Below are 11,267 nucleotides of genomic sequence, written 5' to 3'. Positions count from 1 at the left end.
CAAAGGTTCTGTAAACACAGAGGTGTGTACCTCTTGTACAACATACACACACGCAAATTTACACACACAGACTCTTACATCATAAACATGAGCTGTACTTTTAATCACATTTTTAGTTTAACTTTTAAAAGTAAAGGTGAGCACTTCCGCTCCACTAGCGCTGCAGCAGCAGCTGCCTTCAGGCCCCACGCCGCCTCCGGAGTCCATGGCCGGCACGCGTTGGGTACTCGGGGCGCTGCTCCGGGGCTGCAGCTGTAACTGCAGCAGCTGCCGGCGCACCGGCGCCGCCTGCCTGCCCTTCTACTCTGACACTGGCTCTATCCCGTCGGGCGTCTCGGGCCGCCGCCGCCTGCTGCTGCCGCTCGGGGCCGCCGCGGCCGCTGCCTCCCAGACGCGTGGCCTCCAGACCGGGCCTGTGCCTCCCGGGAGGCTGGCGGGGCCTCCCCCTGTGGTCACCTCTGCCGCGGCCGCGGCCGCGCAGCTACAGCCAGGAGTCCAAAACTACTTACCTGGAAGACCTTCCACCACCCCCTGAGTGTGAATTGGCCCCGTCCAAGTTAGAAGAGGAAGTGGATGATGTCTTTCTCATTCGAGCTCAAGGACTGCCCTGGCCGTGCACTGTGGAAGATGTGCTTAACTTTTTCTCAGACTGCAGAATCCGCAACGGTGAGAATGGAATACACTTTCTCCTAAATAGAGATGGGAAACGAAGGGTGATGCCTTAACTGAAATGGAGTCAGAGCAGGATGTGCAGAAAGCCTTAGAGAAGCACCGCATGTGCATGGGCCAGCGGTATGTGGAAGTCTATGAGATAAACAATGAAGATGTGGATGCCTTAATGAAGAGCTTGTCTGTCGTAAATGATGGTGTGGTTCGTTTGAGAGGACTTCCTTATAGTTGCAATGAGAAAGGCATTGTAGACTTCTTTGCAGGACTGAATATAGTTGACATTACTTTTGTGATGGACTACAGAGGGAGACGAAAAACGGGAAGCCTATGTGCAATTTGAAGAACCAGAAATGGCCAACCAAGCCCTGTTGAAACACAGGGAAGAAATTGGTAATCGATACATTGAGATATTTCCAAGCAGAAGGAATGAAGTTCGAACACATGTTGGTTCTTATAAGGGAAAGAAAATCACATCTTTTCCTACTGTTACGTATATAACTGAGCCAGAAATGGTCTTTGAAGAACATGAAGTAAATGAGGATATTCAACCCATGACAGCTTTTGAAAGTGAGAAGGAAATAGAATTGCCTAAGGAGGTGCCAGAAAAGCTTCCAGAGGCTGCTGGTTTTGGAACTACGTCTTCTCTGCATTTTGTCCACATGAGAGGATTACCTTTCCAAGCCAATGCCCAAGACATTATAAACTTTTTTGCTCCACTCAAGCCTGTTAGAATCACCATGGAATACAGCTCCAGTAGGAAGGCCACTGGAGAAGCTGATGTGCACTTTGAGACCCATGAGGATGCTGTTGCAGCGATGCTCAAGGATCGGTCCCACGTTCATCATAGGTATATTGAACTGTTTCTGAATTCATGTCCAAAAGGAAAATAAGACTCCAGGGGCTCCAGATAATGAGGGTGAAACAAGAAGCATTTCATTTGCACATCTTTCTTGGACATGAGATATACAGTTCCAGTTTATTAGCAGCAACTGCTAGGGAAATGATTTTGGTGTTTTGGGTTAATTGCTTCTAAGAAAAGTTTCATAGTGGACTGTTTAGAAGAAGAAATGAAAGATCCAGTTTGGGATTATGAAATAAACCACAAATTAAAATTTTTAAAAAAAAGTAAAGGTGAAACATAACCAAAGAAATTACAGATAATTATTTTTTAATCACAAGGATTTTTCTATACATACTCGGAAAGAATAGACTCATAGTTGCAATGTATGCAATATGCCCACAAGACTGCATTGCATAGCGCCTATGCTTGAATTTGTGTATTAAAATATCTGAGTTAATTATCATTGACCTTAAGGCAAATCTTCAAAATAAAAAAATGTAGCCATACCTCCAGGTAGCATTGGCATTAATTTAATAATATTCTTTCCTCACCACATTAGGTTGATTTAAGATAGGAAATAAAATATAGCCTAAGGCAAATACCTAAAGTCAGTCTTGTGAATAATCCACCCTCAGAGCTCATAAGACACAGGAGATTGAACAGGGAACATACTAGAGGTGGACACTGTTAATAAAAGGTTTTTAAAAGGGACTGTGGCTCAAGTAGACTAAAATACAGCCATGGAATAGGAATTGAAAATGTTCACAAGAAATAATTTGCTCATCTGAAACTTCTAGATCCAATGAAAATAAATATTACCAGATTTGAAAAACAAAATAAAATAACAGTAATTCTGAGGAAAAGCAATTTTGTCTGTAACATTTCTGGAAGCCACTCAAGTAGCTAAAGGAATTTTACATATGTGCTATGAAATAGCCACTAATATACCCATTTTACTACTTCATAAAATGACATTTTAAAAAGTAATCAATACTGTCAATTATAATTTTGATGCATGACATCAAATTCTATTGTTTGGAAAAGTAGTTGGAAAATTCACCAAAGAAGTTCTAGCTGAAAAATAGTAACTCTATTTTATTTTTCGGGATAAGTTCAGATGCAGTTCAATCTCCTTTATGATAAAAAATGGTTAACATGTGCTTTTATTTTCAGGGTTAAGTGAGGAGTTAAGAACAGTGACTTTTATGTAGAGCTACTCAATAGGGATTACTTTGTATTATTACTACCAGAACCACTACCATCATCACCATCATCATCATCATCATCATCCTCACCACATCATAGTGTCAGCAAAACATTTCTTAGAAAACAAGAAATAAAGCATCCCCAGTGTCTTACTTCCTATTTGGAAATGGTGCTGAGTGAGTTGCTGTAAATCATCATCTCTATTAACAATACAAAAAAAAAGCTACCTCATTTCCTTCAGTTGAAAAATCACATGTGGCCATTGGTCAGTGGAGCCTTCTAGAATTTGGTATGAAGGTAATTTGTTTTGCAAACTCCAATGGTTCCAAGCCACTCTGTCTTGTCCCTGGTGTTTCACCCCCCTGGACTCACTTCTCCCCTCAGCTTTGCCTCCTAAATTTCTATCCATTTTCAGCATGCAGATTGCATGCAATTTCTAGGTATCCCTTTCACACTTACTAAGGGTCATTCCCCTACACATTCCCATAACTGACTATACTTCCTTCCAATCCAATGTCTAATATTGTGCATTTAAAATGTGTCTATGTATATTAATTTGCCCCAATATCCTTTTGAAAAAATATCCATACTTTAAAAAGATGAAGGGGAGGCTGGGTGCCCTAGCTCATGCCTATAATCTCAGCACTTTGGGAGGCTGAGGTGAGAGAATTACCTGAGCTCAGTCAGGAGTTTGAGATCAGCCCAGGAAACATTGTAAAACCTTGTCTCTACCAAAAAAAAAAAAAAAAAAAAAAAAATACAAAAATACAAAAATTAGCCTGGCATAGTGGCATGCACTTGTGACCCCAGCTACTTGGGAGGCTGATGTGGGAAGACCTCCTGAGACTGGGAAGGTGGCAGAGCTTGCAGTGAGCTGTGATTGTGCCACTGCACTCTAGCCTGGGTGACAGTGAGACCCTTTCTCAAAAATAAAATTAAAATTAATAAAAGAAGATGAAGGGGATTTCTTTTTGCCTCTCTATCCCTAACACATAATTTTAAAACAAGCACACTAAATATTCCTTGTGGCAATTTTAATAAATGTCTAACTATGAACACAAGGTGAAGCTCATTCGTACTACGTTCTAGTTGAAGACAAACTGTTCTTTCCTTAGATACCACATATATTTATTTTTTTCACAAAAAATAGTTTAAAACATTAAGAACATAAAGCAAATGCTGTTCCCAAATGCCACCCCTGCACCTTAAATCATTTGTCATGTCCTAATGCTTACATTTCTGAAGTCCTTTACATTTACACCCTCCTCTCCATCTTCACTGGACAAACGTGGTTAAAGATCTCATAACCACTTTTCTTTCTTCCCTAAAAAGCTTTCCAATTAGTCTCCTGTAAGCTTAAATTTTCTCTTTTTTAATTCCACTACCTGAGTGATTTTTCAAAATAATGAAGTAATTCTGTCACTTCCAGAATCAAAGAGATCCAGTAAAACCTCATTGACTTTGGGGTAAAGTCCAAAGCCCTTAGAGCCTCAATAACTTTCTAACTGAAACATCAACAGTTCTTTTCAATACTCCAAAACCTGGTCATTGGACAGGCACTGGGCAAGGCATTTTACATGTATTTTCTTATTGATTGTCAAGACCACCATATGGAGCAGATATAATTGTTATCCTGGAAATGTCTCTTTGCCATAAATGTATCATTAAAGATGTCCAATTATTTTCCCTTTGTGGAGTAAATCTTTTGATTATTTCATGAATGGTTATAGAATTTGAAAACTTCTTTTTTTCAAAATAATTAATTTCAACTAGTAATATGTTGTCTCTTTTATCTAAAGCTTAAAAACTTTCTCTTCAGTATTTCATTTTATGATGTAAATAAGCATTACATTTCTTCTCTCAGCTCTGCTTTCCTCATAAATGTGTGTGTGTGTGTTTTGTGTGTGTGTAGCCAGAGAGAAACAGCATATGTCTCTCTACCATGCCTGTTTTGTCCCACGTTGTTACACTTTTGTAATTTTCTTTAATGTTCACTGGAAAGTTCACTTATTTTCATATACTGGTTAGAATTTCTTCACATCCAATCTGGCTATCCATGCTGCTAGTATGTAATTTTGTTGATGATCACCTATGTGATGGTAGTAGTAGTTGTTGTTATTTTGTTGTTGTTGTTGTTATTTTTTCCTAAGAACACTTTCTTAATCTGTTTGTCATCTTTTAACATTCCTTTCAGACATCTCTGCTCTTTTTTTTTTTGAACAAATGCAGCATCCTCTTTAAGGATGTATCATCTTGCTGATGATACAAATTTGTAGGAAGTCTTAATTTTTTAATTCATCTGTTCTTCAGTTACTCCATTTCTGAAATAAATGTTAATACTGACTTTTGCAATTAGTGTTTGTTGACTCTCCCCAGTTCTTAACCATATCCATATTAAGGTAATTTTTGATGCATTTGAAAGAAAAATATGGATTTAAAATGTCAACACCCATGTTTTGAGGGATCCGAAGGCAGAAATGTTCTTTCTCAACCATACAGTAGTAGCACGGCATACCAGACTCCCAGCCTGGAGGACTGAGACTTGGGGGTCCTTTGGCCATGTTTCATAAAAAGATGGCATTTCCTTTTCCCCATATCTGACATAATTGGTTTTGAAACTGACTCCCATCCCCCCAGCAATCTCCTTCATTTAAACTGCTGTATTTGTGCATATAACTACTCTGTGTTTTCATTCTCAATGGAGCACTTTTATTTTTGGCCAATATCATAATTGAGATAACATACATTAGAGATTATGTGATTCTCAGTTTAAATATATTGACTCCTTTTGAAGGCAGAAGAGCAATGTTTTGGTTGACTACAGTGTTTCTCACCACTGGAGTTTGAGAAGACCGTGGATGTGAGCGGTAGTTGGCAGAACCAAATATCATATCAAATGTTTTTTCTTTTAGATTCCTGTGGTACTGTGACATGTTTGCATTTAAACTAATTCATTGAAAGTCAATCCTCCCAGAATTGAGTCTGTTTAAAGATTTAGTTCCCTGATAACTAGTATCCCTAAAATCTAACACTTCAGAACATGTGAACACCTATCACGAAAAATGATGGTTTTATACTTTGTGGATGTGCTTTTAATGTTTTACTCACCTTTGAATCTTTTAAGGAATTTTTAATCAGTTGATTTAAAAATATTCTTCTTCATAATATCATGTTCTCATTTTATATTTATCTGGCAATGATGTTTTGAGATATTGTTTTGTGTTTATGATCTAGAATTGTTTTATTCAAATTAAAAATCCTAAAAATAAAATAAAGATTAATAAAACTATGGCCTAGACATTGCATTTATTAATTTCTGTCACCAAACTATCATCGCCTCATAGAAGCCCCTGAAAATTTAACAAATACATAAATTGAAAGTAGTTACAGGAGGAAAAAAAATAACAGCAAAAGGAGGCTATAAATTCAGAAAAGACATAATTCTAGTTAAAATTATCAGAGGTATTAACTTCTGTCTCTAAAAAATTATTTTATAGGTATGAACAATTGAAAGAACATTATTTTATAATCAACAAGGGAGCAGTGAAATACTTTTTTTGCGATCCCAATGATAGGTTATTATGAAGAGATTAAATCTTCTTTTCAATGGCCACATAATACTATGAACATTGCATTTAGACCTCCTGGTACCCTCTATACACTGTGATTCAGGATATAGTAGTGCCCAAAGCATGAGACCATTATCATAATTTGCCTTCAGGGAGCCCAAAGATGGTCCAGCAGTGAGGAAAGCTATACAATCATCTGCAAATGGCAGGTCAGTCATCAGAGTGCAAGACAGTGAAACAGAGCTGTGAAAGATATAAGGAACATCATAGGAAAATTGAATCAAAAGAGACAAAATGACTTCATAAAAGTTATGAAAAATAGTTAAAGCAATTGTGAAGTATAGTAAGGAAGAGGGATTTGGTCACATAAAAAGAAGGAGAGTTCAGGATTGACAGTGAAACTATAATAATTTAGACCCTACTGGACAGGCACAGGGATGATACTGCAGGCAATGTGACATACATCAGGGTCCCAGATATATACTGAGTCATGAGCACACATGCTAATTCTTCACCCACCTTGAAGCCCACTCCTTCACCATCTCCTTTGCTGAATTCCTCTCTTCTTGTTAAGCTCTAAATGTTAGATTTTCCAAGCCTTTAACGCCTGCACCTCTTTTGTTCTTTCTCTATAATTACTCCCTGGACCTTACAGTCCTCTTGCTTTAGATTCCATTTCCATGCTAACGCATTTCTCCCTTATAACTCAGATCCTGCTGTTCCCCTCAGCTCCAGACTCCCATATCCAGCTCCCTACTCTAGTCTCTTTTTGTATGTCTAATAAAGATATAAAAGACATCCAAATAAACTCCGATCTCCACCTGCACACTCCTTTCTTACCCCCATATTTTCCCTTCACAGTTAACGGCCATATTATTCATCCACATGCACAAGCCCAAATCCCTAGAAATTTTTCCTTAGTGTGGAATTATAAGCAGTAGCTAAATGTAATGAGTTAGATCAATTTGCATCAACATGTAATGAACTTAAATAAATACTTTGGATTTTAAAAACACAGAAGGATTTGTATAATATGCTACCATAGATATGATTTCTAAATGCACTTTTAATAAGATAATATTTATGAATATTAATGTAGTTAAAAACAGTTGTGAGTTTGTTATTTTCTCCACAGAGAGATAATTTTGAGGTCGGCTCTTAAGGAAAACTTTATCGATATCTATGGTTTTACTTCTTAAGAAATGTCTAAATCAAATATGGCAAAATGTAACTATATATGCAGCTCACATGGGTGTAATGTTACTTTCTATTCTTTTATTTAGCTTTAACTAATATAAAGCATGATGTAAATCAAGACCGAGGAGAAAAGAAAGGGCTTTGTCACAGCAATCCCATTCTCTGGGTCTTATAAGGTCTTCTAAGGAATGAACTTTGCAGAACTAAAAGGTTTGCTGAGGGCAGACAAATAAACCCAGAATGGCATCACTTGTTTATTTAATAGGCTGCAATGTTATAAATATTTCATGGAGCAACACTCAGGGAGGAATCGTTCTGAATGCACAATAAAACTCAAACAAGAAATACTAGGCAGGACAGCACTGCGCTAGGCAAGCCAATCTCTACCATATATGAGCAATATATCAAGGGTAGCCAAGGCAGTGGGCAGTATGCTGCAGAGGAAAAGTGTGAGCTGTAAGGCTAGATAAATGTGCATCCGTATCCTTTAGTTTGCTCATGGGTAAGTTATTTTACTGTTTTAACCCTCAGGACTTGAATTTATTGGGCACTTGTAAATTTTATATCAGTGTAGTACCTGCATAATCACAGATGGTCTAAAAATGCTAAGATTTGTTTTTGTTAATTTTCTGCAAATGCAGTTCCATCCACACTATTTCATTCACTAAATGACATTGAGATATTATTAATTTGAAATGACGGGATGCAATAGTTAATTCACTAGTTCATCTTCTTATTAAATACAACTGTGTTGTATTTAATAAGCAGCATCTATCCAGTATTGTTGTCATAAAATTTGCATTCATGCTTTAGCAATTGCCCTTGTAACATATAACTCTTCTAGGCAGAAATATATCTCGCTAAGGTAGCTCTCAAATAAGATAACGTTTAGTTGGTGCTCTCACTTTGGCCACCATCACTGGATGGGCCTGTATTTAGCGAGGTATTTATCTTAACTTGTGGAGGTGTTAGGAATCTGACAGAAGAAGTCTGTGCTACTGAAAGAAATTAATATACACATTATTATAGATCTGTTTAAAATATATATATATATATAAAATAATTGCAAAGGCTGTTTGTCAGGAATCAGTGATAAACTTCTTGATTAGTACATTAATCAAGGCAATTAACGTTAGCTGATGTAAAAATAAAAAAAAATCTCAGTCGCTTAATACAGCAAAATTTATATCTCATTCACCTTATATCCAGTATGGACTGGCGCCCTCAGTGGGTGACCATGAGATGCAGGTAATAGTGGTTCCCTGCTCATCTTATCCCCTGGATGTTTCTCCAACACCTGCTCATTTCCTAGTCTTGCCCACATCTCTGTATCTGATCCTTCATTAAATTTTCATCAACTGAAGGTTGGAGATACTCTCAATGTCCCATTCAATACAGCAGACTACCTCACGTTAACTCACACACCACTATCCAAAACATATTCAGATGGCCCAACCTAATACACAGGCTCAAGCTGTAATTTTTCTGTCCTCCCAGGAAGAGGCAATTGGTTGGTGAGCATCTAGACTGTTTCTGCTTTTCCAAAGCGTCTTCCTGAGGACATTGGTGTTCTATTATATTAAAATAATTTAATTACTTAATAAATGTGTTGGTGATGAAATACATTTGAGAAATGCTGAGCTAAAGAAGCTGGAAGTTTTTATAATATTTTAATCATACATGTACAAGAATGTAATGTTGCAATGTGCAAGAGTCACTCTCCTAGATTGAAATCTTGTCTGCAGAATTTTCCCTTTGGAAATATATATTTTTTATGAAGCATCTGATGTGACTGGAGTTATTTCCTGGGAAGTCAGTTTGGGAAATACTATTGAAGTTACTTCTCAATAAGCAGCTGGTGGGTCCATCAGTAAATTTGCCTAAAGGAATAGTTTCTGGATTTATCAAAATAGATTCCACTTTTTCCAAACTCTGCTTAATTTCCTCTGCATGCCCTGTGCTCTTCTTTCCTTACATCATCTTCACTGGTGCAGATTGCTGTATTTTGCAGCATGTGCAGAATTAATTTTTAATTCCTATATTTGCAACTCCTTATATTTAAAATCAACACACTCGTTAACAATTCTAATACATATTTGCATTCATTCAATGTGCTCGGTAAATCTTGCCTCTCTGCTTCAGTTGTTAATTCATCATTTGTAGGCCACCAAAACTACTAAGAGAATAGAGTGAATATCATAATTTTAAAATAATGTCTGTGTTTAACCAAATATTACCTGGGAAGATCACTTCCTTCAGAGGCTTTTCTAATAGTTCAGAAAGTCAAGAATCAGAGTCATGAACAACATCGTACTAACAACCACATATTAAAAATAGTTATTTGGATCAGGTGTACTTATATCATGGCACGTTTATGGTCTCAGTTAATATCCCAAATAACTGTATAAAGTAGGTTGTAGTATTGCCTTCATTTTACAGAGTCACTAATCAAAGCTTACTGATATTGAAGAAACTGTCCTAGTAACACAGCTAATTAATGGCATACTGGGGATTTAACCAAGGTAAATGATCCCCTATCACAATACTACTATGGGAGAGGGATGGATTCATGCAGTCTGGAGAACATAGGAAAATTTTTAAAAAATAAAATAAAAACTGGCCTGGGTAACATAGCAAGAACCCATCTTTACAAAAAAAAAAAAAAAAAATAGCCGATGTGGCAAACACCTCAAACACCTGTAGTCCCAGCTACCCGGAAGGCTGAGGCAGGAGGATCACTTGAGCCCAGGAGTTCAAGGCTGCAATGAGCCATGATGATACCACTGCACTCCAGTCTGGGCAACAGAATGAGACTTCACCTCTTAAAAAGAGAAAAATAAATAAAATAAAACACTGGAGAAAGTGTTGATATGTTGGAATTCAAAGGACAGTATATATAAAAAAAGACAAATTGAAAGTAAATGAACCAATCCAATAGAAAAAATTAAAACTTTAATATTATTGTAAGTAATGTTCTCAGGGAAACAGAAGAAAAACCGAGCAGCTATGTAAAAAAAGAACCAAGTAGGGACACAGAGTTGGATAAATATAAACATCAAAATAAAGTGCTCAGACTATGAGTTAAATAGCAAAATATTTTGGCTGAAATAAAATTAGTGAGGTAATAGACAAGGTTAAAAATTCTATCAGAAATTATCAGTAATGGGTAAAGGACAAAGATAGAAAAGCTCCAAGCTAGAGGAGATGAAAGTAGAAGTATCTTACGTATTTTAAGATAATTATAGAGTGGGTAAAATACATGAAAAATTAAATTGAGAAGGCAGGTAAAGTTCAAATAGAAAAGACAAAGGAATAAAGCTACTTATAATTAAATTTTAAAATATAGAATTTCAGAGAAAAGGGATATCACAAACGTGGTTTAAAAATTACTAAAAGCTTAGAATAGACACTGAGACAAATATCTCAGTACAAGTAGTATACACGGGAGGGATGCATGGAAACAGGGCAGTGAGACAAAGAAGGGGGGAATGCAACAAAGATGACTTACATTACAACAATGTTCTTATAAAGTTACATATGAACTAACTCATAAGGTTACATATAAATTGCCTTGGCAATTTATTCACCACAAATGAAAACATCTGCCCACAAAAATATTTTTTTCAGGAATGAATATTCATAGCAGCCTTTTTCATAACTGCCAAAACAGAATAACTAAAAGTCCCAACAGAAGGAAGGAACAATTGTGGTCTATCAAACAATGGATCAAAAGATGGTAAGCTGCTGATACACATGACAGTATAGAAAGATGTAAGGGATGTTAT

At 36.7% G+C, this 11,267-nt stretch overlaps 1 pseudogene; it reads left to right on the top strand.

Moving 5' to 3' along the window:
* Nucleotides 1-205: 205 nt before the first annotated feature.
* LOC116809569 (G-rich sequence factor 1-like) lies at nucleotides 206-1,780 on the top strand (annotated as a pseudogene).
* Nucleotides 1,781-11,267: the final 9,487 nt, after the last annotated feature.

This window comes from Hylobates moloch, unplaced genomic scaffold (assembly GCF_009828535.3).
Source record: "Hylobates moloch isolate HMO894 unplaced genomic scaffold, HMol_V3 SCAFFOLD_1, whole genome shotgun sequence".
Taxonomy (NCBI): domain Eukaryota; kingdom Metazoa; phylum Chordata; class Mammalia; order Primates; family Hylobatidae; genus Hylobates; species Hylobates moloch.
The sequence above is the reverse complement of the archived record's forward strand: the minus strand, read 5'-3'. Positions and strand labels throughout refer to the sequence as shown.